Source organism: Eretmochelys imbricata, chromosome 6 (genome assembly GCF_965152235.1).
Source record: "Eretmochelys imbricata isolate rEreImb1 chromosome 6, rEreImb1.hap1, whole genome shotgun sequence".
NCBI lineage: Eukaryota > Metazoa > Chordata > Testudines > Cheloniidae > Eretmochelys > Eretmochelys imbricata.
Window position 1 is genome coordinate 45,757,773 of NC_135577.1, and position 24,583 is coordinate 45,782,355.

General features: G+C 42.8%; 1 protein-coding gene across 1 annotated transcript in view; it reads right to left on the reverse strand.

Annotated features, from left to right (window-relative positions):
* Positions 1-24,583, reverse strand: part of LUZP2 (leucine zipper protein 2) — a 330,898-nt gene that overhangs the window by 119,964 nt on the left and 186,351 nt on the right. The window lies entirely within an intron of this gene.

Sequence of the window (24,583 nt, forward strand, 5' to 3'; positions counted from 1 at the left end):
CGTTAATAAAATTAAATTTCAACTAGCCTAGTAATATTCCTACACTGTAACTTTTTTTCTATATTCTTTCTTTTTGCTGATATTATGCTATAGTCGATAGCCAAGGGTATTTACCTTTGCAGATTCTCCACTGGGTGAGTAGCTGCCTAGCTTTGAAAATTATTTTTGCTCTCTTTAAATTCTTCCCTCTTGAATTAAGAATACAGTCAGCCAGATCCTGAGCTGGAGTAAATCAGTATAACTGTGACAAATGAGGTTACACCGGTTTATATCAGCTGAGGATCTGTTCCTACCTTTTTAGCTCATTTCTCTTGAATAACCTTACCATGATGAATTCCTCAAACACATTACAGTAAGAACTGAACAGAATTCTTTTTCACTATTTTTATTTCAATTCCCTGTCCCCATTATTACACTGCAGCCCACTGAGATTCATATTTTATTTAGTGTGGGACATTAAGGAGCCTTATGAAAAACCTAAAGTAGTTTCTAATGGATCTTGGGTTTTTTGTTTTTTAAGTACCATACTAGGCTAATATAGAGCTTGCATAATTTATACTAAGGACCTGCATTTTTATGTATTAATGATCTTCAGGAAATTGACGAGCTGTGCAGATGCTGTCTATCTGGGATTGTACTGTCAAAGAGTGCATGTGATGGAGATAACAGGGCAGAAATGGCTTAACAAATGTTACATACCTCTAAATACTGCTAACCCTTCAGGGAAATTTCATTAGGTTATTTTCTTATACATCAGCCAGTGCAATGCATACTGTATCTATACTTTTCAATGTTAAAAAAACTATCAACAATGTTTCTACAAAGCTATATATTGTACTCCAGTGGGTAGCCATGGGCAACACCCAAGTGAGGCAAGAAATGAGATATGTTAGCAGCTCAACACACACACTGTTCTCAACAGGTCAGCACAAAGGGCTGGGTCAACACCTCTCACATTAAATCCTGCAAATTCAGTAGGTCTCCAAAAAGTTTCCGTAGTAAAGATCCCCTCTCATCACTTTGGGAATCCTGCCCCACTTCCTGCTTTCCCCCCTAGAAACAGACTGCTGGAACTACCTCCAAACCTCATGGATCCCAAGGAATCAGTGGGATACTGTTCTTCTGCAGAGCTCTCGCCCGATAACCCTCCTCCATAGCAGTGCATCTCTATTGGAGTGGAGGCACCTGGGAAACTCCATGTTCATATCTGCACTGGAAGTCCCCTTTAGCAGGAGGATCCCACCTTCACAGGACAGGTAATAAACCCTGATGTTGTATCATTTTCTCTTAGCAACCTACAAGGCAGGTAGAAAGATGTCCATAGCCAAAGTTGGGCCACCCATTCCCAGCTGTTTCCTCTGCAATGGATCCTGATCCCAAAGAGGCACTCTCCTAGGAAACGATAAGTCAGTGTTGTGGAAGTGATGGGTGAGAGCTTCACGTGTGAAGGAAACTCTCCATGAGTGTAACTTGGGGGAAGGGCCAGATTTAGGGGCAGGCAACCCAAGGCGATTGCCTGGCGTGCTGGGCTCGGGGTGCTGTTTTTGTTGTTAGCGACAAAAGGGAAAATAGAATGTTTGAAATAAAATGCGTCAGGTATTCTGTATGTGGATTCATTTTTCACTAACCTCCTAGAATGTTCTGGACCTTTGTAGAATCTCTTAAATGACAGGGATAAATCATGCATGCAAATTGTGCATCAAAGACGTAAAATAGGCTACAAAAAATGAATAAAATAAATAAATAAAATAAATAAATTTTTTTGCAATAAAAAAAAATAAGGTATTCAAAGTTTAATAAATGGGGGGAGAAGTGCCGAAGATGCTCCTTGCCCGGGGTGCCATTTGGTCTTTTCCCCTTGGCAAAGTTGTTTACATTTCTCCCACTGACTGCCTTTCAACTGGCTATTTTTCTTATGTTGTTTTGTGCACACACTGAGAATTTAGTTCTCCCCCACTGTAATACAGTAAAGGCTAAATAGAAATCTTCTAAGGTTTTTCCTCCCTAGATGGACCTTTGGTCTGACCCAGTCTGGCCATTCTTATGTTTTCCCTTACACCTCCTCCCCTCACATTCCTTTTTCTGTGTGTTTCTTGGAGGTTTGTATTTCTAAAAAGAAGCATTTAAAATTACCAGAAGACAGTTTTTAAATTGTAACCTATGAATACAAATTACATACAATACTGCCTGAGGCATTGCCAACATGTAACACAACACAACACAAGTAAATAAAAATATGACTGTGTGGACTATGGGATGACATATCTGTATAGGAAGTACATTCATTTGATCTGTACTTAGTTATGGACCTGCTGTGGACAGTATTTATATTGAGAATATTTTACACCTTTTGAAGTATTTAGCATGGTGACCCCTTTTCCCCTAATTGAACATGAAAAGGCAAAAAGATAAGAAGGGACTATAAAATATCTGCATCTTTAGGCACCTAAATACCATTAAAATCTGATCCAGAATTACTAAGTGATAGAGACAACAATAATCATCATTCATTCCCAGGGAAGGTGAATGTGACTACTCCTATTTTACAGATGGGAAAATCAGTAAAATAGGAGTAGTCACATTCGCCTTCCCTGGGAATGAATGATGATTATTGTTGTCTCTATCACTTAGTAATTCTGGACCAGATTTTAATGGTATTTAGGTGCCTAAAGATGCAGATATTTTATAGTTTTATATTTTATATTTAGTTTTAATATTTATATTTTAGTTTTATATTTTATAGTATATTTACAGATGGGAAAATCAGTGCATGAGTGGTTTGTCCAAAGCCACACAGCAGCTCATTGGCAGAGCCAGGAACAGAACCCAAATCTCCTGTACCTTAACCCTAAAACACCCTGCCTCAATAAAGACACAGATTTACTTCTTCCCAGATCTGTCGTACCACATAATTTAAAAGAGAGTCTCTCATTTCAAAGAATATTTCATTAAAAGAAATCCATGGAAGGGGTAACTTTGCATGGTCACATCCAGAAAGCTTAGACTTTTGGTCCACAGTAAGGAATTATATGTACTCTTATTTCTTACGAGCAGGTAGGATATTTAAAGAGGCTGAGGGAATTAAGTACCAACTCCCATTGACTTTCAATGAGAATTCAGCTATTAAATCCCTCTGACTTCTTTAAAAATCCCAGCCAGCACTGTTACCCTTGGCTGTATAATTTAGATTAACTCTGTGGTCTTTGCTCAGTGTAAAGAAGTGTGAATTTTTTTATGTGGTTGGATCAGAAAAATTGAAGGGGTGGGGGGGAAGGTTTTTAAACCACAAAAAAGAAATCTTAAAATGCTGAGAAGTGCACTCACCACAGAGAGGTGTATTCCTCACAAACAAATGTGGCCTGAATTTTAGTAGGTAAGTAACCAGCACAGCTGGCTTTTAAAATGTTTTTCCTTGACAGGTTGTCAGGTGCCTAGAGATACACAGCCCTTCTGTTGACTCACCTCGGCAACCAAATTAAGTGGGTCTCATTAGCTTCAACTCCTGACTGTAAATGGGACAAGAGTTGCTTTCATGGCAGAACTAAGGGCCAAGGCATGAAAAGAAAAACCATAGGAACAGAAGGAAGCACTGACTGAGTCTTGTGTTTGTTGTGATTTAAGTTAAATGTAACTCCAGGAGGTGGGTAAATTCAGACTGCAGCTAGGTGGGAATTTTTCAAACAAACCATCTTTTTGTCAGAAAATGACAATTAGTTTAAACCAAAACCGTTTTCATGGGAACATTCCACTATTGATAAAGCTTTTGTTGGGGAAGGTTTTTCAGCCCAGGATGCAAAATGAAAAGGTGAGGGGAGCATTTATCTGAGATATAGGACACTCACATTTAAGACCTTGGTCTGAACCAGGCAGAGCTAGGACTTGAATTTAGGTCTCTCACATCCCACAGGAGTGCCCTAACCACCAGTTCACTGGTGGTTCTAGGGTGACTCTCGTCCTCTCTTTGGGTTTTGTTTTGTTTTTTTGATAATTTTCAAAAGGTCTCACTTTCATTCCAGTACAGAATGGGATTTTTTTCAAAATCTCAAAAACGTTCACAAGATGGGAAAACCATTTCCCACCCAGCTTGAGTTCAGACCGTGGGCAAGATTCTCAGCTGGTACAATTCAGCCTAGCTTCACTGAAGTCAGTCGAATTTCATCAGTTGTCATAAGCTGAGAAACTGGACTAATATTTCTAGTGTGTACATGTGAGTGTGCATGCATGCAAACATGCATGTGCTATGAAATGAGCACACTGAGAATGCCTCTCATGTACAGTGTCTCTTTCTTACTTTCTACAGGGAACACCTAACTCACCTAAATGGAAAAGATAGGTATGTTGGGAATAGCTGGGAAAGCTGGGTATTTCAATAGTTATCCTTTGACGAAGAATAGTTAAAATAAAATAACTAAATAAAATAACTAAAATAAAATAATGGTGAGCCCATTCTCCCTGTGCTAATGAACCATGAACATATGGAAATCTAACCCACCACCTTTGCTTCATTTAGCACATTGAAACAATGTAAATGTATTACTGAATAGCAATGGCATTCTCTAAAATTTTGCATGGCATTAGAGAAAGATTATTAATTGGATTCAGAACATCAATTTAGATTGAAGTCTGTGTCTCAGTGGAACACCGGGAAGCTTTATTTGTGAATTAGACATATGCAGTTTGCACCAGCACAAAGAAGTTCCCACGCTATTTGAATTCCCTCATGTACCTTTTGCACAATTCCTGCGTAATGACAAAGTACAGCATCTTGTTTCACACATATTTCACTCTGTTCCTCTCTATTACACATTAACACAGGTTGCTTCTGGAATGATAAATAGCTTCAAGTTGCTTAAAACAGGTGTCCACAGTACTACAAGGCAATGATATTATTCTTCAGATTCTCTCCTGTGCAAAGACATGTTTGTTGTATGAGAAAGGGGGAACAAGTTAGGCCACTTTAATTGTCATGGTGCATTTACTATTAACTGCTATTATTATTTATTTGTATTACCATAACACCTAGAATCCTTAGTTCTTACTAACAGCTTACATATAAGACAAGAGATAATGGTAGATAAAGACAAACAACAGGGGGAGCACTAGGAACTAATGAGATAGTTGCACTGGCCCTGGTCCATCAATATAAATTAGAGCAGTTTAGGAGCCACTCTTCATTTATACTAACTGGCTATGATCGTGTTAATTGTGAATTGCTGTATTGCAGGTACACTCTGTCCTACCACCAGCACCCCTGTGCCAGGGCTCAAATGGCACAGGCACCGGCTAGGTCACTTTATGCCAGCTAAGGGATCCCTTATGCTGGCAGAATTCGTAGATAGCCTTTTAGGGCTAGATTCTGCCTGGAACAGGGGGAATTTTGGTATTTACTATTTCGCATTTACCAAACTCTGGACACATTTCACTGACAGGTACTGTTTTGCATCCTGATTATAATCAGTGATTTCCTCCCGCAGCAAATGAAGAATTCTAGACCTGTATTATTGCTGTATCAGGGCCCCACTGATAATCTGATCAGGGCTTTTCTTTAAGAACTATTTTCATGAAGAGTCTGCTTTCATTTGTATTCTGTAACTGTTTGGTAAAAGAGGCTCTCAGTAATTAGTTCAATTAACTAATCTGCAAGACTCTGTGGTTGCAAATTCTTACTGAGTCAGGAAAAAAAGTACAAAATTAGGTCTCATACGGATTTAAGATGACCTTTCTTGTTTCCCAGTTAAGCTCCCTAAACTGGGATAAACTAAAAAAAATCATTTAAAATTGAATTGGTATGTTACACGGTCACTTTTTCACAACACTATATTGGTTTTATATTCTTAAATAGGATTAGATTAAAAAGATATTTCAAAGTTCAAAAACCAAGATATGTATGTAAAACATAATTGTTTAAGCATCCATTATTGTGTTTTTAATAGTCAGCCTATCTTTAAAAAATATACAATAAGGACTGTAACTAGATTTACCCCTTTAGATTTAGAGCAAGTATCCTATTATATCCAAACTAAATGTGTAGTTCAGTGTATTTAGGTTGCTTGAAATGCTAATATCGCAGAGTGCTTTTCTGAAACATTTGCATCATCGTATCATTAAGCACAGTGAACAACTGTAATTGAGGTCTAAAGCCTCATTCCCCTTTCTGTTATTTAACTTCTCTGCATCAGCAGTTTCAGTGCATCCATAAATTTAGCTGCAGTTGAAACCTGCCTTGGTTCTTCCTCAGACTTGTAGTAATCTTAGGGCTGTTATAGATAGTGCATTATTCTGCAGCAGAAGGGCATAAATTCTAGTGCACACTAGTGTGTCATGCACTAAACTGACTTGTGTGGACACAGCTGAGACACACGAAAAATTCTCTAGTGCACGTTAATGTCATCCAGTACTACATTAATGTGCGCTAGCAAACTTTTAGAGTGCACCAGTAGGGTACAAGTGGACCACTTAATGCGACACCCTGGAGTGCACTAGAGTTTACACCTCTCTGGTGCAATGTAGTGCTGTCAAGTTTCCTTCCCCACTCTGAACTCTAGGGTACAGATGTGGGGACCTGCATGAAAACCTCCTAAGCTTACTTTTACCAGCTTAGGTTAAAACTTCCCCAAGGTACAAATTAATTTTACCCTTTGACCTTGGAATTTCCACTGTTAGCACCAGACTTTAACTGGGTTTACTGGGAAACACAGTTTGGACACGTCTTTCCCCCCAAAATCCTCCCAACCCTTGCACCCCACTTCCTGGGGAAGGTTTGGTAAAAATCCTCACCAATTTGCATAGGTGACCACAGACCCAAACCCTTGGATCTTAGAACAATGAAAAAGCATTCAGTTTTCTTACAAGAAAACTTTTAATAGAAGTAAAGGAATCACCTCTGTAAAATCAGGATGGTAGATACCTTACAGGGTAATTAGATTCAAAACATAGAGAATCCCGCTAGGCAAAACCTTAAGTTACAAAAAAGACACACAGACAGGGATAGTCATTCTATTCAGCACAGTTCTTTTCTCAGCCATTTAAAGAAATCATAATCTAACACATACCTAGCTAGATTACTTACTAAAAGTTCTAAGACTCCATTCCTGTTCTGTCCCTGGTAAAAGCAGCATACAGACAGCCCCAGACCCTTTGTTTTTCTCCCTCTTCCCAGCTTTTGAAAGTATCTTGTCTCCCCATTGGTCATTTTGGTCAGGTGCCAACGAGGTTACCTTTAGCTTCTTAACCCTTTACAGGTGAGAGGATTTTTCCTCTGGCCAGGAGGGATTTTAAAGGGGTTTACCCTTCCCTTTATATTTATGACAAGTGCACTGTTTAGACAAGCCCCTACTCAATTCCCTTCCAAGCAGCTGACACACCTGACTAGACATTAGATACTCATAGATAGGATATACACAGGAATGTGTATGGCAGAGGTGGGTCAGTCATCAGGTCCGATCTGTTGTTAAAAGTCCTCGCGCCCCATCCCCACCCCCAACAACAGATCGGACCTGATGACAGACTCTTTATACAAGTTTCCAGGTGAAAATAAAGATCTTTGGGTCTTGCCTAAAAAGATTTAGCAGTTCTATGCTTGGAGGTTTGGTGGCGGTGTTATTGTTTTTTAAATTACTTATTTTTAAATAGGTGAAAAGGCCATTCTGAAAGTCAAAAATATGCCTTTTTACCTTGTACTTCAATTACATTTACACTGTGATTGTGAATACAGGGATCTCTCATAATCTTGTGATATCTGTGAACTGGAAATGTGAAGGGAAAAGAGACGGGGGTGAATTCATTATCAGGAGAGTTGATAGGAATCCCATATTTAATTTCCTTCTTTTATCAAACAGTCTTATTTTTTAATGAAAAGGTGCGACACCTTCATTGTTTGCAGTAGGCCTTTGAAATTGAGCAGGGGAAAAACCTCCAGGCTAGAAAAGTGTCTTTTCTTTGTTCCATGAAATTCCATTGAGAATGAACTGAGTTATAAATGTTTAAAAATCACTTTTTGGTCAGTTTGGCAGCATACCAAAATAATGCCAACATTCTGAAAATCTGGGCCCCTGATGCCACCAAAGCAGCAGTAGCAGGGCACACTTCACTGGGAACCCTGAGAGCAGACAGCCTGTCAGAGGGAGTGAGCAAGTGAGCAAAAGAGACCAAGCACAGCTGCTGCCCCATCATCAGCCTCACTTCCTCAGTATCACACACATGGCACCAGTGGCCCATTTCTTACTCTGGGATAACAGCACTCTCATGCTGGTCAAGTAATGTAATTAGCCTTGTAGTTCATGTGAAGCAGACTACATGACACTGCAGAAAAGTCTGGGTTCAAACCCCTGTGGACGCACCCTGAGGGAGCCATTACAGTTGTGCATTAATGGAAAGTTATTCAGGCTGCAAAATCAAATACTCATGTTAGGAAATGCCAGCTTTATGGTTTTCATGCAATCTTTATTTGTGCATGTTACTCCTTTTTGACCCAAGTTGCTAGTCAAAGTTCGGGGCCCTGAAGATGTTTCAGTTGCATAGAAATTGATGATGGAGTCTGGTATTTTCTTTGATGCAGTCTTGTTTATTTTACAAGGAATGTACAAAGTCTTGCTTCTCTGAATGCCAGAGGGACCAAAATTATCCTTAGCTTATAGGGCCAAGATTCGTTCAGACAGCATCCTTGATCCAGACCTCTCTCTAGGCTTCTCCAGGGTCACACCATGCTTACCGGTCTGCACCCCTTTTTGTCTTAGGTGGGGGGGCTTGTGAATAACTTGTAATTGGAAGTGTGTTCAAACCCAGTTTCAAAGAGGTTTGTGATCAATACGCTCACCAGTCCCTCTCAACATAACATGAATATAGGCATTACGATACAGTTTTTAATTACATGATGATACACTATTTCTTCCACAGGACCCCTGCCTCAGTGAGTGTACAAAATGTATGCAAAAGGGGTCATAGTTAAAACTGCATGGACAACCATGAGTCTGGCATTTACTGAAACTTAAATGATATTTCAAACTTTTTTATACATAATTTTTAGATGTGCATATAATTTATAACCAATCCTATGTTAACATACTCTATCTCATTAAAGGGCTAAAACATCATAGCAAATCTGAAGGTAATATTTCAAGCACAGTTGTGCAAATGTCAGTTCAAACTTCCGACAAACTTTGCCTCAAAAAAGTAAAGTAAGAATCGTTATCCCATTTTACAGATGGATAAACTGAGACACAAATGAGATAAAGGCCAAAGTGTTCAAACTTAATTGCCTAAGGTTAGGGACCTAAATCTGTATTTAGGCACCTAAATAAATGGCCGAATCCGCTGAGGCGTTGAGCACCTATGGCATCCATTGACTTCAATGGGAGCAAGATCAGGCCCTTAATCTGACACAGCACGCACAATCCTTACTAGAAGTGTGATGTATTGTAGCCAAGAACTGCTAAGCAGAGAAACAATACCACACGGGCAGTGTCATGACCAAGACTTGGGTAGTTAGACCTAGTGGTCAGTGCAGGAGTCGGGGCAGGCAGGGAAAAGCTACTGGGAGATCAGAGTCCAAGACAGGCCAGAGGGTAAACATAGTCTGATATCAGGAGTCAGGTAGGGTTAGGTTACCAGTAGATTGGGGTTAGGTGCCAGGTTACAGACAGTTATCAAACGGTAAAGTTGAGTAAAGCAGTATTAGATGCCAGAGTCTAGAGTCTATCACAAGCAGGACCTGGAGCAGAGACAGGCAGGCAGTCTGTGCGGTTGCTCAGACAGCTTGGCTTCCTGGTACTGGCCAAGCAGTGGGCTGTGAGGGGCAACTAAGATCCTGTTGGGTGGTACTTCCAACCAAGCCCAGACTTGCATGGGCCTCCCGTGGGAGCCTAGCCTAAGCCTCCCATGGTGAAATCAGCTGCCCAGAACCCTCATAGTCCCAGGTTCCAACCCTTCAGGTCCTTACAGGTAGACTCAGCACAAAACTATCAGTGTCATCACCAATACTTTCGAGAAGCAAGGACACAGAGTATATAAATGCAACTAAAATCATTTTCCCCTCAGAAAATTATTCCTGACAATCAGTGCAAACCTCAACAGTTTATCTGATCTCTGGCAGGAGTTATTTGTTTTGTACAAGATAAATTTGTGTCTGCCTCTGCTTGATGAATAGTGCAAATCAAACCATACTGAGTCCTCACTCATCTCCAGAACATTTCATAGAGGTGTTTAAAAAAAAACCCCACAAAACTATAAGGTGCTCAGTAAGAATGTGACAGAGCTGATTGCCAAGATGAAATGTTTTCCATTTCCTGTTTAACAACAGCTATTCACAAGACCCTGATGGAGGAAATCAGAAGGCAGCAATGGACCAAAATCAAATATCTAGGCCTTATCTGATGTCACATTGTGCTGGTACCCTGAGGGGTCTGGGTATTAGCTTTGTATTGTATGATGTTGAGAAAGTGTTTTATGTGGCATAAAATAGTGAGCCTGCTTTAATCCTGTCAGGTCAACTCAGCCCTTCATCCTTATGAGGTAGATAAATTAAGTTTCATGCAGTTTACTGTGTGCATGTTTTTCAGATAATACCTTAAGAATTCAGGTTCTCGCTGCTTTTCATGGGCATGAGAGATACATGACACTTTTCGTAAGAGTAGGAGTTTACATCAGTATTCTTGACCAAATGTTCCTTTCTCACATTGTTGAACAGCATTACGTGTGTGGATTAGCTGATGGCCTCTGCCCCAGCAGAGGCTACATTTCAGTGGTGAGCCTGTGGTGAGCCCGTGTGCACAGTACATAGTTTCTGAAGTGCTCTGGGTCAATCAGAATGAGCATTGCTATGTAAATGTACAGTATCTTATAATGAATAGCAACATTGCTCTAGGAGCTATTGTGGAAGGTTTCAGAGGTATGGTCTTATACAGAATGTGTCACACTCCATATGCACATACTATAAAGGGCTACTGGAATGCCTCCCCAAATAAAACAGCGAACAGTGGATGTTTTGCTATATTTTCTATATTATGGGAATAATGTTGCAGGGTAATTGGTTAGATGGGTACAGGACTATGTTAATACACAAACATTTATATTTGTTCTGTTATTGGCTAAGATAACTTCCTCATAACTCCTGCTAGCTGTATCAAGAGTGCAATATCACTTTGAGGAGGACGGAACTAGAGATATACCTAAATTTATACCGTAAGGGTTCCTCAGAAACATCTGGTCACCTCACCCACACGGGCTTTACCAGTGCTTTGAGACCTAATTTTTTAAATCATCTAATAAAGACATCTGCTTTACTACTCAATTTTAAGCCAATTACCTCAATGAGGTGCATCGTAAAGTAAAATCTAGAGAGCTGTTGTGTAGGCTTTAGTTACAGTCCTATGTTGGGTGATGTATATGATCAGTGGGAAGCACAATGATTCTAGGAGCTCTCAGGCATGCATTAGAAGAACAACCACTGTGGCATCCCTTTAGGGTGTGCAGCATACATATTTCCATATAGCTGACCAGTTCTGCTGTTTGGTATGGAACAGCTCTGCCCATGAACCTGTGTCCTTCCAGCCCCTGGTATGGAATGGCTTGTGTCACAGGTATGAGAACAGTTCTTCTGTTCAGGGTAGCAGAGGGACTGGGATTTTGCCTGGGTCTACAGGGGAAAAAGAACAAGGGAGGTAGTTCTTATATCCTCCTTCCTTGTGCATTTACTTGGTGGCCAGATGCAGGATAAAGTAGTCTGAATTTATAAGTGCTCCTTCCCCAGAATAAACATGTTCCTTCCTCTGCTGCGCATAAATACTCCTCCAATGCATCTACGTTGTTTTTATCTGATTAAGAAAGAGCTTACAAAATTCATGAGAATGGTATTGAAGCTCACCCATCCATTTCCTGCACTAGTCCCCAGCATAAGGCCCATGTGCACCAAAACACAAATGCAACTCTGTTCTCTACTAGCTATAATATAAAGGTTGCTCTAACATGTACCAGATGCCAATAGCCCCAAGGGACTCTGCCAACAGCTAGAGGCCTGACCACACCCATTACTTCTAGCTCAGTCCTCTATGCCAGTGGTCACCAGAGGAACATTTACAGAAGCTCTGCACCACAAGAAGGGCTCCTTGTGGAGGGGAGATGTGCTGACTTATGGCCTCTTTGCAACAGTTGAGAGGCATGAGCTATCAGAGTACATTCCCTAATCAGGGTCATGATCCTATATGTGACAACATAAAGGGTAGCAGAGTGTTAAATGCACTGGAGTAAGCAATAAGCAGCCAGAGGACATGTACCCTTAAGCCTTAAGAAACAAAGATCCTTTATGCATTATTTTGAATACTCGTGTTGCAAACAATATATATTTTAAAAAGTCACAGAAATAACAACCCGAGCCATACCTCCATCTCACACGTAACAACCACACTTCATGCTGTGGGTTACTCCTGCTGTGTAATGCCTTGCGCTGGCTCCATTATGAAGAGTAAATTGCCAGTCACATTTTTACCAGGTCATGTGGAGTACTTGGCAGGGTAGCATTATAAAAAATAAACTGTGTAGCAAATTTTGATGGGCTTTCTACATGTTTTATGTGACAGCTCAGTGTGCAAATCCACGGCCACCTACCACCCGGACAGCAGTGAAGGTTTGAGGCCAGTTACAAATTTTGATATAATTTTGTAATGTATTTCTCCTACAGTATAACAATTACTGAAATATTTATGCAAATGCCAAATAATTATGTTTTGATACAGGCCTTTGATGCAGCTCCCTCCCCTGCACACACACACTTTTCTTCCTGCATCCTTGTATGTATTTGAACTTCTTAACATTTTCATGCAGAAAGTCTAAGCCCCAGCTGTTAAATAAAAGTCAATCCCACTAAAATTAATTGCTTTAGTGGATTTGTGTCTCCCAGGCTTCAAGTCATTGACCCAGTAGAACGCAGAAAATAATCTAGTTAAGTCTTCACAGAAGGGCATGAATGGCACACCTGTTCCTTAGGGAGTTGGAACTCTCCCGTAAGATGTCAGGAACCCCACTATGAACACGAGGAAGAGGGTAACTTCAGACTAGCCAATGAAGTACAGTGTTTTAAATGTTGCCCACAGGCATTTTTTGATCTGAGAGAGAAAAAACGTGGCCAATGGACAGTATTTTTTCCACCACACAGTTATTCAGAGATGCCACTTCGCCACTTAGTCCACCACATCAGAGAACTTGTTCTTTTGTTTTCAAAGGGTAACATTTTACCAAGATTATTTTTTTAAGGTGTTAACTTTTTTGTGGGTTCTTTTCTACTCAGTGCTACCTGTAACCAATGGTACTTTAAAGGATCCCCGATCTGGTCCCTAACGTTACTAATCACATTGAGACCCTGAGATGCAAGACATAATAGAAATGCAAAGGATGAACTAAATCATTATTATTAATAATTTTATTCCTTGTATCTTCCATAAACCTTTCATTTACCCACAGTCGATTAAGGAAACTGTCAGGCAGCATCTGAGCACTTTAAAATCTGGCAGCTCCTTTTAGGTGCCCAAATGGGAGTTGAATTCTTTTGAAAATCTGGCCAAGTGGCCAGTAATATTTAGCCCAATGAAGTGGTCTTTATTCCTTTGTCCCTGTTAACTCACACATACAACTGTACATCACTAAGCAGCGTTTTTCATGCACTATATTAGGTACTGTATAGCTCTCACTGGCAACAAATAGTGGTAAGAGCTATTTACTGCCCAGCTGCATACAGTTAAAATCAGTTGGAGTCCGAAGCTAGTGCAGAATGGAGCAGCTCACTTTCTGGGCAGGGCACCTCATTAGAAGCCCATGACACCACTACTCTGAGATCTGCACTGGATACTTAGTGGTTTCCAGTGGAGTTTAAGGTGTTGATTGTGACTTAAAGGGATCACCTCTCTTCCCAGGCAATACTGTGAATGCTGCAGCCAGAGGCACTCCAGCTGGATGATGCTCATTAGAAAAGAGAGGGGACTGCTGGCAGGGGAATCTTGGTGAGGACCCCAGTACTCTGGAACGTGCTCCACCTTTGTCTCAAATAGCTCGAATTTGGTGAGCTTCCAGGCATGCTGCAACAGAAATCTGTGTGCTACGGTTTACGGTGAGGTTTGAGAGTGCGCTCCTGCAACAAACTAAGCCCTGGTCTACACTAGGACTTGAGGTCGAATTTAGCAGCGTTAAATCGATGTAAACCTGCACCCGTCCACACGATGAAGCCCTTTATTTCGACTTAAAGGGCTCTTAAAATCGATTTCCTTACTCCACCCCTGACAAGTGGATTAGCGCTTAAATCGGCCTTGCCAGCTCGAATTTGGGGTACTGTGGACACGATTCGACGGTATTGGCCTCCGGGAGCTATCCCAGAGTGCTCCACTGTGACCGCTCTGGACAGCACTCTCAACTCAGATGCACTGGCCAGGTAGACAGGAAAAGAACCGCGAACTTTTGAATCTCATTTCCTGTTTGGCCAGCATGGCAAGCTGCAGGTGACCATGCAGAGCTCATCAGCAGAGGTGACCATGATAGAGTCCCAGAATCGCAAAAGAGCTCCAGCATGGACCGAACGGGAGGTACGGGAACTGATCGCTGTACGGGGAGAGGAATCCGTGCTATCAGAACTCCGTTCCAGTTTTCGAAATGCCAAAACCTTTGTCAAAATCTCTCAGGGCATGAAGGACAGAGGCCATAACAGGGACCCGAAGCAGTGCCACGTGAAACTGAAGGAGCTGAGGCAAGCCTACCAGAAAACCAGAGAGGCGAACGGCCGCTCCGGGTCAGAGCCCCAAACATGCCGCTTCTATGATGAGCTGCATGCCATGTTAGGGGGTTCAGGCACCGCTACCCCAGCCGTGTTGTTTGACTCCTTCAATGGAGATGGAGGCAATACGGAAGCAGGTTTTGGGGACAAAGAAGATGATGATGAGGAGGAGGTTGTAGATAGCTCACAGCAAGCAAGAGGAGAAACCGGTTTTTCCGACAGCCAGGAACTGTTTCTCACCTTGAACCTGAAGCCAGTACCCCCCGAACCCACCCAAGACTGCCTCCTGGACCCAGCAGGCGGAGAAGGGACCTCCGGTGAGTGTACCTTTCAAAATACTATACATGGTTTAAAAGCAAGCATGTGAAAGGATTACTTTGCCCTGGCATTCGCGGCTCTCCTGGATGTACTCCCAAAGCCTTTGCAAAAGGTTTCTGGGGAGGGCAGCCTTATTGCGTCCTTCATGGTAGGACACTTTACCACTCCAGGCCAGTAACACGTACTCAGGAATCACTGTACAACAAAGCATTGCAGTGTATGTTTGCTGGCATTCAAACAACATCCGTTCTTTATCTCTCTGTGTTATCCTCAGGAGAGTGAGATATAATTCATGGTCACCTGGTTGAAATAAGTGCTTTTCTTCAGGGGACACTCAGAGGAGCCCATTCCTGCTGGGCTGTTTGCCTGTGGCTAAACAGAAATGTTCCCCGCTGTTAGCCACAGGGAGGGGGGAGGGTTGAAGGGGTAGCCACGCGGCGGGGGGAGGCAAAATGCGACCTTGTAACGAAAGCACATGTGTTATGTATGTAATGTTAACAGCAAGATTTACCCTGAAAGAGTGTAGCCACTGTTTTATAAAACGTGTCTTTTTAAATACCGCTGTCCCTTTTTTTTTCTCCACCAGCTGCATGTGTTTCAATGATCACAGGATCTTCTCCTTCCCAGAGGCTAGTGAAACTTAGAAAGAAAAAAAAACGCACTCAAGATGAAATGTTCTCCGAGCTCATGCTGTCCTCCCACACTGACAGAGCACAGACGAATGTGTGGAGGCAAATAATGTCAGAGTGCAGGAAAGCACAAAATGACCGGGAGGAGAGGTGGCGGGCTGAAGAGAGTAAGTGGCGGGCTAAAGACAGGGCTGAAGCTCAAATGTGGTGGCAGCGTGATGAGAGGAGGCAGGATTCAATGCTGAGGCTGCTGGAGGACCAAACCAGTATGCTCCAGTGTATGGTTGAGCTGCAGCAAAGGCAGCTGGAGCACAGACTGCTACTACAGCCACTGTGTAACCAACCGCCCTCCTCCCCAAGTTCCATAGCCTCCACACCCAGACGCCCAAGAACGCGGTGGGGGGGGCCACCGGCCAACCAGCCACTCCGCCACAGAGGATTGCCCCCCAAAAAGAAGGCTGGCATTCAATAAATTTTAAAGTTGTAAACTTTTAAAGTGCTGTGTGGCATTTCCCTTCCCTCCTCCACCACCCCTCCTGGGCTACCTTGGTAGTCATCCCCCTATTTGTGTGATGAATGAATAAAGAATGCATGAATGTGAAGCAACAATGACTTTATTGCCTCTGCAAGCGGTGATTGAAGGGAGGAGGGGAGGGTGGTTAGCTTGCAGGGAAGTAGAGTGAACCAAGGGGCAGGGGGTTTCATCAAGGAGAAACAAACAGAACTTTCACACCGTAGCCTGGCCAGTCATGAAACTGTTTTTCAAAGCTTCTCTGATGCGTACCGCACCCTCCTGTGCTCTTCTAACCGCCCTGGTGCCTGGCTGCGCGTAACCAGCAGCCAGGCGATTTGTCTCAACCTCCCACCCCGCCATAAACGTCTCCCCCTTACTCTCACACATATTGTGGAGCACACAGCAAGCAGTAATAACAGTGGGAATATTGGTTTTGCTGAGGTCTAAGCGAGTCAGTAAACTGCGCCAGCGCGCCTTTAAACGTCCAAATGCACATTCTACCACCATTCTGCACTTGCTCAGCCTGTAGTTGAACAGCTCCTGACTACTGTCCAGGCTGCCGGTGTACGGCTTCATGAGCCATGGCATTAAGGGGTAGGCTGGGTCCCCAAGGATACATATAGGCATTTCAACAACCCCAACAGTTATTTTCTGGTCTGGGAATAAAGTCCCTTCCTGCAGCTTTTGAAACAGACCAGAGTTCCTGAAGATGCGAGCGTCGTGTACCTTTCCCGGCCATCCCACGTTGATGTTGGTGAAACGTCCCTTGTGATCCACCAGAGCTTGCAGCACTATTGAAAAGTACCCCTTGCGGTTTATGTACTCGGCGGCTTGGTGCTCCGGTGCCAAGGTAGGGATATGGGTTCCGTCTATGGCCCCACCACAATTAGGGAATCCCATTGCAGCAAAGCCATCCACTATGACCTGCCCATTTCCCAGGGTCACTACCCTTGATATCAGCAGATCTTTGATTGCGTGGGCTACTTGCATCACAGCAGCCCCAACAGTAGATTTGCCCACTCCAAATTGATTCCCAACTGACCGGTAGCTGTCTGGCGTTGCAAGCTTCCACAGGGCTATCGCCACTCGCTTCTCAACTGTGAGGGCTGCTCTCATCTTGGTATTCATGCGCCTCAGGGCAGGGGAAAGCAAGTCACAAAGTTCCATGAAAGTGCCCTTACGCATGCGAAAGTTTCGCAGCCACTGGGAATCGTCCCAGACCTGCAACACTATGCGGTCCCACCAGTCTGTGCTTGTTTCCTGAGCCCAGAATTGGCGTTCCACAGCATGAACCTGCCCCATTAGCACCATGATGCATGCATTGGCAGGGCCCATGCTTTCAGAGAAATCTGTGTCCATGTTCTGATCACTCACGTGACCGCGCTGACGTCGCCTCCTCGCCCGGTATCGCTTTGCCAGGTTCTGGTGCTACATATACTGCTGGATAATGCGTGTGGTGTTTAATGTGCTCCTAATTGCCGAAGTGAGCTGAGCGGCCTCCATGCTTGCCTTGGTATGGCATCCGCACAGAAAAAAGGCGCGGAACGATTGTCTGCCATTGCTCTGACGGAGGGAGGGGCGACTGACGACACGGCTTACAGGGTTGGCTTCAGGGAGCTAAAATCAACAAAGGGGGTGGCTTTACATCAAGGAGTATTTCAGGCAGGACTTCACGGAGGGTTCCAATAAGAAATGATGCACCTAAGTTATTGTTCTTATTGGAACAAGGAGGTTATCCTGGCCTCTGATTGATACATGGCGAGATTTACCTCGCTGCACCTTCTCTGTGAGTGACTGCAGTTAGAGGAATGAGTCCCCAAGACGGGGGAGGAGGCAAATGAGTACAAAACAAATCTGGTCTATTTCTTGTTTTGATCCACTCCATCTATCTTTTACATCTTTGGCTGGCAGCAGACGGTACAGAAGGACTGCATGCCATCCACATCTCATGGCTGCTCAGCAGAAGATGGTGCAGTAGGACTGCTAGCCATCCTCATCTCTTGCCTGCCCGGCAGAAGATGATGCAATAGGACTGCTAGCAATCCGTATCGCCTGCCTGCTCACCATAAGACAGTTCAATAGGACTGACTGCAGGACTAAAGAGAATGACCTGGTCAAGTCACTCCAAATTTAGTCACTCCTGGTCAAGTCACTGCACCCATGTCTGCCCAGGCGCTCCCAGCCGACGTGGCCAGGAGCACCTCGGACATGACGAGGACGGCTACCAGTCGTACTGTACCATCTGCTGACAGAAGGCAATGGGTTGCTACTACTGTGTAGCAATGCCATACCGCGTCTGCCAGCACCCAGGAGACATATGGTGACGGTTACCTGAGCAGGCTCCATGCTTGCTGTGGTATGGCGTCTGCACAGGTAACTCAGGAAAAAAGGCGCGAAACGATTGTCTGCCCTTGCTTTCACGGAGGGAGGGAGGGAACGGGGGCCTGACAATATGTACCCAGAACCACCCGCAACAATATTTTAGCTCCATCAGAGTGCTCCATTGTGACTGCTCTGGACAGCACTCTCAACTCAGATGCACGATTGTTTGCCATTGCTCTGACGCAGGGAGGGGCGACTGAGGACACGGCTTACAGGGTTGGCTTCAGGGAGCTAAAATCAACAAAGGGGGTGGCTTTACATCAAGGAGTATTTCAGGCAGGACTTCACGGAGGGTTCCAATAAGAAATGGTGCACCTAAGTTATTGTTCTTATTGGAACAAGGAGGTTACCCTGGCCTCTGATTGATACATGGCTAGACTTACCTCGCTGCACCTTCTCTGTGAGTGACTGCAATGTGACCTAGAGGAATGAGTCCCCTAGACAGGGGAGGGGGGGAAGCAAATGAATACAAAACAAATCTGGTCTATTTCTTGTTTTGATCCACTCCATCTATCTTTTACATCTTTGGCTGGCAGCAGATGGTGCAGAAGGACTGCATGCCATCCACATCTCATGGCTGCTCGGCAGAAGATGGTACAGTACGACTGCTAGCCATCCTCATCTCTTGCCTGCCCGGCAGAAGATGGTACAGTACGACTGCTAGCAATCCGTATCATCTGCCTGCTCACCATAAGACGGTTCAATAGGACTGACTGCAGGACTAAAGAGAATGACCTGGTCAAGATACTCCAAATTTAGTCCCTGCGCCCATGTCTGCCCAGGCGCTCCCAGCCGACGTGGCCAGGAGCACCTCGGACACGACGAGAACGGCTACCAGTTGTACTGCACCGTCTGCTGCCAGAAGGCAAATGGGTTGCTGCTACTGTGTAGCAATGCCGTACCGCGTCTGCCAGCACCCAGGAGACATACGGTGACGGTTACCTGAGCGGGCTCCATGCTTGCCGTGGTATGGCATCTGCACAGGTAACTCAGGAAAAAAGGCGTGAAACGATTGTCTGCCCTTGCTTTCACGGAGGGAGGGAGGGAAGGGGGGCCTGACGATATGTACCCAGAACCACCCGCGACAATGTTTTAGCCCCATCAGGCATTGGGATCTCAATCCAGAATTCCAATGGGCAGTGGAGACTGCGGGAACTGTGGGATAACTATCCACAGTGCAACGCTCCGGAAGTCGACTCTAGCCTCGGTACTGTGGAAGCACTCCGCCGAGTTAATGCACTTAATGCACTTAGAGCATTTTCTGTGGGGACACACACACCCGAATATATAAAACCGATTTCTAAAAAAACGACTTCTATATATTCGACCTTATTCCGTAGTGTAGACATACCCAAAGGAAGTTTTTTGGAGGTGGCTGGCTGGGCAAGTTCCTGTTTGACCGTCTCCATGTAGACACACCCTGTCAAAATGCCACAGTAGCTACTAGTGTGAAGGAGCTAGTGTGCACTAATTCCCCGTGTGAACACTCTTACTTTGGAAGTGCATTAAACTGAACTGTCTGAGGGCACTCTTAATGCACAGGCAGAGGGTCCACATGGGGAGTTAATGCGAAGTTGCTAGTATGCTTTAAATTCACTCCTTATTGCATGCTTCGACAAGCCCTGACTGTTTAATGCTGCTGGGGTAATGCTGTAATATTAATTGTTAAGGTATATAAACACCTTTTCTTATTATTTAAATGAAAATAAATAATATAAAATAAAATGAACTGACCTATCACATGTACTTCATTGATAAGAGTGTTGCTGAGTGATAAGAGAAAAGCAGGGACCAATCCTTCTCGTTGAAGTTGAGAGGAATTTTGTGACTGCTGAGACAAATATTTTATCTCATCCCTATTTTTTCATCTCCCTCTTCTCTGAATAAGGTGATTCAGAATCACTCATGCGGGAGGAATGATACAAATGGTACAAATACTTCCAGAGCCTGATTTTACTTCCAATGAAATTTTTCTATTCATTTCAATAGGAGCTGGATCCAGCTGGCTGTGGGAAAGGAAGTGCAATTTAGTATTCCTTCCATGTAAGATACATTTCTAATTAAAAAACATAGCAGTGGATTAGAACAGAGAATCCTATTTTACAGTATTTCATTTTGAAATATAGGGTAATTGCCTGTGTCATTCAGGATTATCCAGAGAAGAAACCTGGCAATTCTTTGATCTTTCTCTTTGGTAGAGGTGACTGGGTGCTTTAGGGACTGTTTGCAGGATCAGTTAAGGAAAGCACTTGGTTAGGTACATGTTAGCTAGAAGCTCCATCTTTTCATTTGTTTGACAAAGGACAAACAGAAGTTGGTACTGCTGCAAACTGCAAGCTTAGGCTTAAAACGCCCATTACTGTAAAATGACAGATCCACTAAGGCAGGCTGATAAAAATGAAAAGAACATCCTGAATGTTGCCAAATATGCAAATATAAATAATCAAAACGAGGGGAAAGTGTTAAAGTAACTACATTGGTGCAAGAAATTGTATATACCTAGGACAAGAGATACACCTCTGGGTGCTTAGGTGAGATGACAAGCAGCAGACGGGGCATGGAGTCTCTCACTCTCTTGGAACATTATAAATAGAAGAAACTCTGCTTGGTCACTCACTGGACAATTGATGTTTCTGATGGGAAAGTCAGAAAGATTAGCTTGTTGTGCAAACGCACCGTGCTCCTACACTTCATTAGTTCTGCCATGATTATGGAGCTAATCCAAAACCCACGAAAGGCTTAGGATCATGTAAAAAAAAAAAAACAATTATCCTTTAAGGACAATTGTTTTTTATGTGAAAACAAACAGTCTCTTGGGAGGAACAAATATGCAACAAAGTAGTTACTTTAATACTTTCCCCTCATTTTGACAATATGTTGGTAATCAGCTCTACTACCACAGCCAGTTTCAGAAGCACCAGAAACAAACTATTAGGTGGGACAGACATAGTAGCAGCAACCTTTCAACACAAGGTTAATTAATCTAATATCAGGAGGAATCCCACAATCTCTGGAACTATTTACACATGAGTTTGGCCAGATTTCCGTTTGTAGAGAAGTTACCACATTTTCATAATCTTTGAGATTTGACTGAACATTGAGATTTGATTTAGACTCACAAAACTCTTAGTTGTTTTATCATCAAGGGCTTGTCTACATGGGAACCAATTGCTAAATAAGCTAGGGTGTGAATTTAAAACGCTATTAAACGCTATTAACCAGCTTCCTTTGTGGACAACCTTATTCCTCACAAAGAGTGCCTTTTTGAAGATTAGCTTCATCCACTTGCAAACAACTATTCCACATTAGTCATCTCAATCTATTTCCATGTGTAGATAAGCCCTAAGAACTGTTGGGCTCAGTTCCAAAGTAACGTACACCAAATTACATCAGGAGTGATGCCATTGAAATAAATGGAATTTAATTGGTGTAGAACTAGTATGAGGAGAGTCAGGTCCACCATTAATTTATTTAAACACACAAAAAACTATTGCATTATTGAGACTCAGCATGGATTTGAGTATGTTTCCGTAGCGGCTCATTTCATAACATTCTCCTTTCCTATTTGTGACCAAGTATTTGACCACTTTTACCTCCTCCACAGATATCCACACATTTATCTAATGTACCTCCCTACCTATGAGTCCCAAGTTATTCCCAAATGTGGATTTCTTTTTTTGTCAGTTTATGAATTCACTTGGCTAACCAATTTGACCAGATTTGGGAGTTAAGAAATCTGGCACCTACTATCATAGCATGAAGGGGATTTGTTGTTATGCATATTCAATTGATCTCACACATTTAATAAAGTAGATTAAGTGAAGAGACCAGAAACACATTTTGATGTTAACAGAAACTACAACCTCAAAGCATTTTAAATGTTTCAAACATAACATGTTGGTTTCTACTTTGAATGTTTTACTGAGCTGCCATTGAATTTGGCAAAGATAGATTTCTGGAGTAAATATCAACTGATACCTACAAAACAAAAGCATGTGCTTCCTTTTTCAGTTAATACACTACTACTTCTTTTAGACGTGCTTTGTAAGTAACTGCCTTTCTAGTAGAAGTTTTTCCTAGCTCTGCAGCAGCAATTTACTGCAGAACACAGACTAGTTGTCATCCTGACAGGCTTTAACCACTGTTATATCCTGGCATCCTGCTTTTGTTCTCATTCCAGAAATCATCCATTATTAATAGTGTTCTCTTAACAGCTGCATTAGTGCTAATATAAGCTGCGAAAATAAATTTGGCTGAGAGAATATTTTGAGGCCGTTTACTGTATTTAAATGACTTAAAGGAAAAAAACCCACCTGTCATGAATACATCACACGTTGCTCCATGTCATTCTTGCAACAAAACAACTGTTTCATACTGTCTCATACCAAAACATCCAGTAAAACTATTTCCATGAATTAGTTGGTGGTTCATGCTGTCCAAATTTATTATAAACACTAAAAGCCAGATCTCCAGCCCCAGCTGTTTTGCATTGTTCAGCACTTAGGATATAGAGAACTGTCTCTAAACCAGAAGCAGAGGATTCCTCTGGCTCGGGGCATTCTGCAGTGGCAAAGCCTACTCTATGCCACTTGCTTCTGTGCCCAGAATAGGGGTTGTTACAAGTGATGGAGGGTGCATGGCCAGAGCATATTGCATTCTGGCCAATCATCACCATCCAAATGGCTCCTGAGGACCATAACAAGCCAACATAAAAGTTACAGCAATACTTAGGCTGCTCTAACTTGTTCTATGAACTGATTTGGTTTCCATCCAGACCTAGACTCAGAGGAGGCAGAAAGCGGTCTTAGAGCCCATTGTGCCTCTTCTCCCACTTCCAAGCTGTACTGAGTATTTGCTTGGCATTTTTCTTTATCCTTAACTCTTTTGAAATTTCAGCCCAATCTCAAGTTATGTCAACTGAATATGAAACATTTAGACATCCAGCTTTGTGTAAGAGCTGATGAAAGATAGGAATTTAAAAGATGGTCCCCAAACATAGAGAAAGTTATTACAGAAGATCATTTTCTTTTGGTCTAGGCTTACAAGTTTTACTACAGTGAAGTCTTACCATTTAATTCTATGGCAGCAGAATTCTAAACTAAATTCCAGGAATCTAGGACGTCTTCAGAGTAGTAGTGGAAGAGAAGTAGTTAAATCTGTTTTCAGTATTTTTCCATCTTTGCTTGCATCACCTTTTTAGTGAGAAGAACTATGATCTCATGATCTAAAAAGGATAAATCTGGCAAGGTGTTGAGATCCACACCTTTTATTTGGGGGAGGAAGGGTAAAGAGAGGAAACTGTGAGACTTCCCTATTCTTACTAGGTCGTAGAGCTGGCTGCCATAGACAAGTAGACTGTACCATTCCAATGGATGGTATAACTTGAACATTTTCCCTGCATGTCATGGCCACTATGCAGTCCCCATTTGTTCTATATAAGAGAAATGACCAGTGGAACCACTGGCTCTGCATCCTCACCCATCCTGAACATTCCCTTCCTCTACAGGGGGCCCTCAAAGAGCAAAGCTCCATGGTGAACAAGGTTCAGGCTTCCTAATTCTAGTGAATGAACAGACACAGCCCTCTAAGGCTGTGGAGAGAGGACCAGGATTTACCCCCTAAGAAGTGATTTCTTTTTATCCTGAGTGAAAACCTTCTGGGTACCTTGATGAGACCTAACAGAGCTCAGTACACAGATCTCAGTTGCAACTGCAAAAGGATTACAGGGTGTTTACCTCCTGATAACAGGAAGCACTCAAAATCTGGAAGAAAGGAATAATTCTTTCTATGGCAGGTAGCAGTGTGAAGCATGCTGTACGTTCAGGTATGACCTTGGGAGCATTGCCCATGAACTTTCAGGAAGCTATACAACTTTCTCAGTCTTTTTTCCCCCAGCTAGCTGGGTAAGAACTTTATACCTTTGTAGCTATATCCATGAATTAACACAGTACACTGCACTTAACACAATATATACTCCAACATACAACT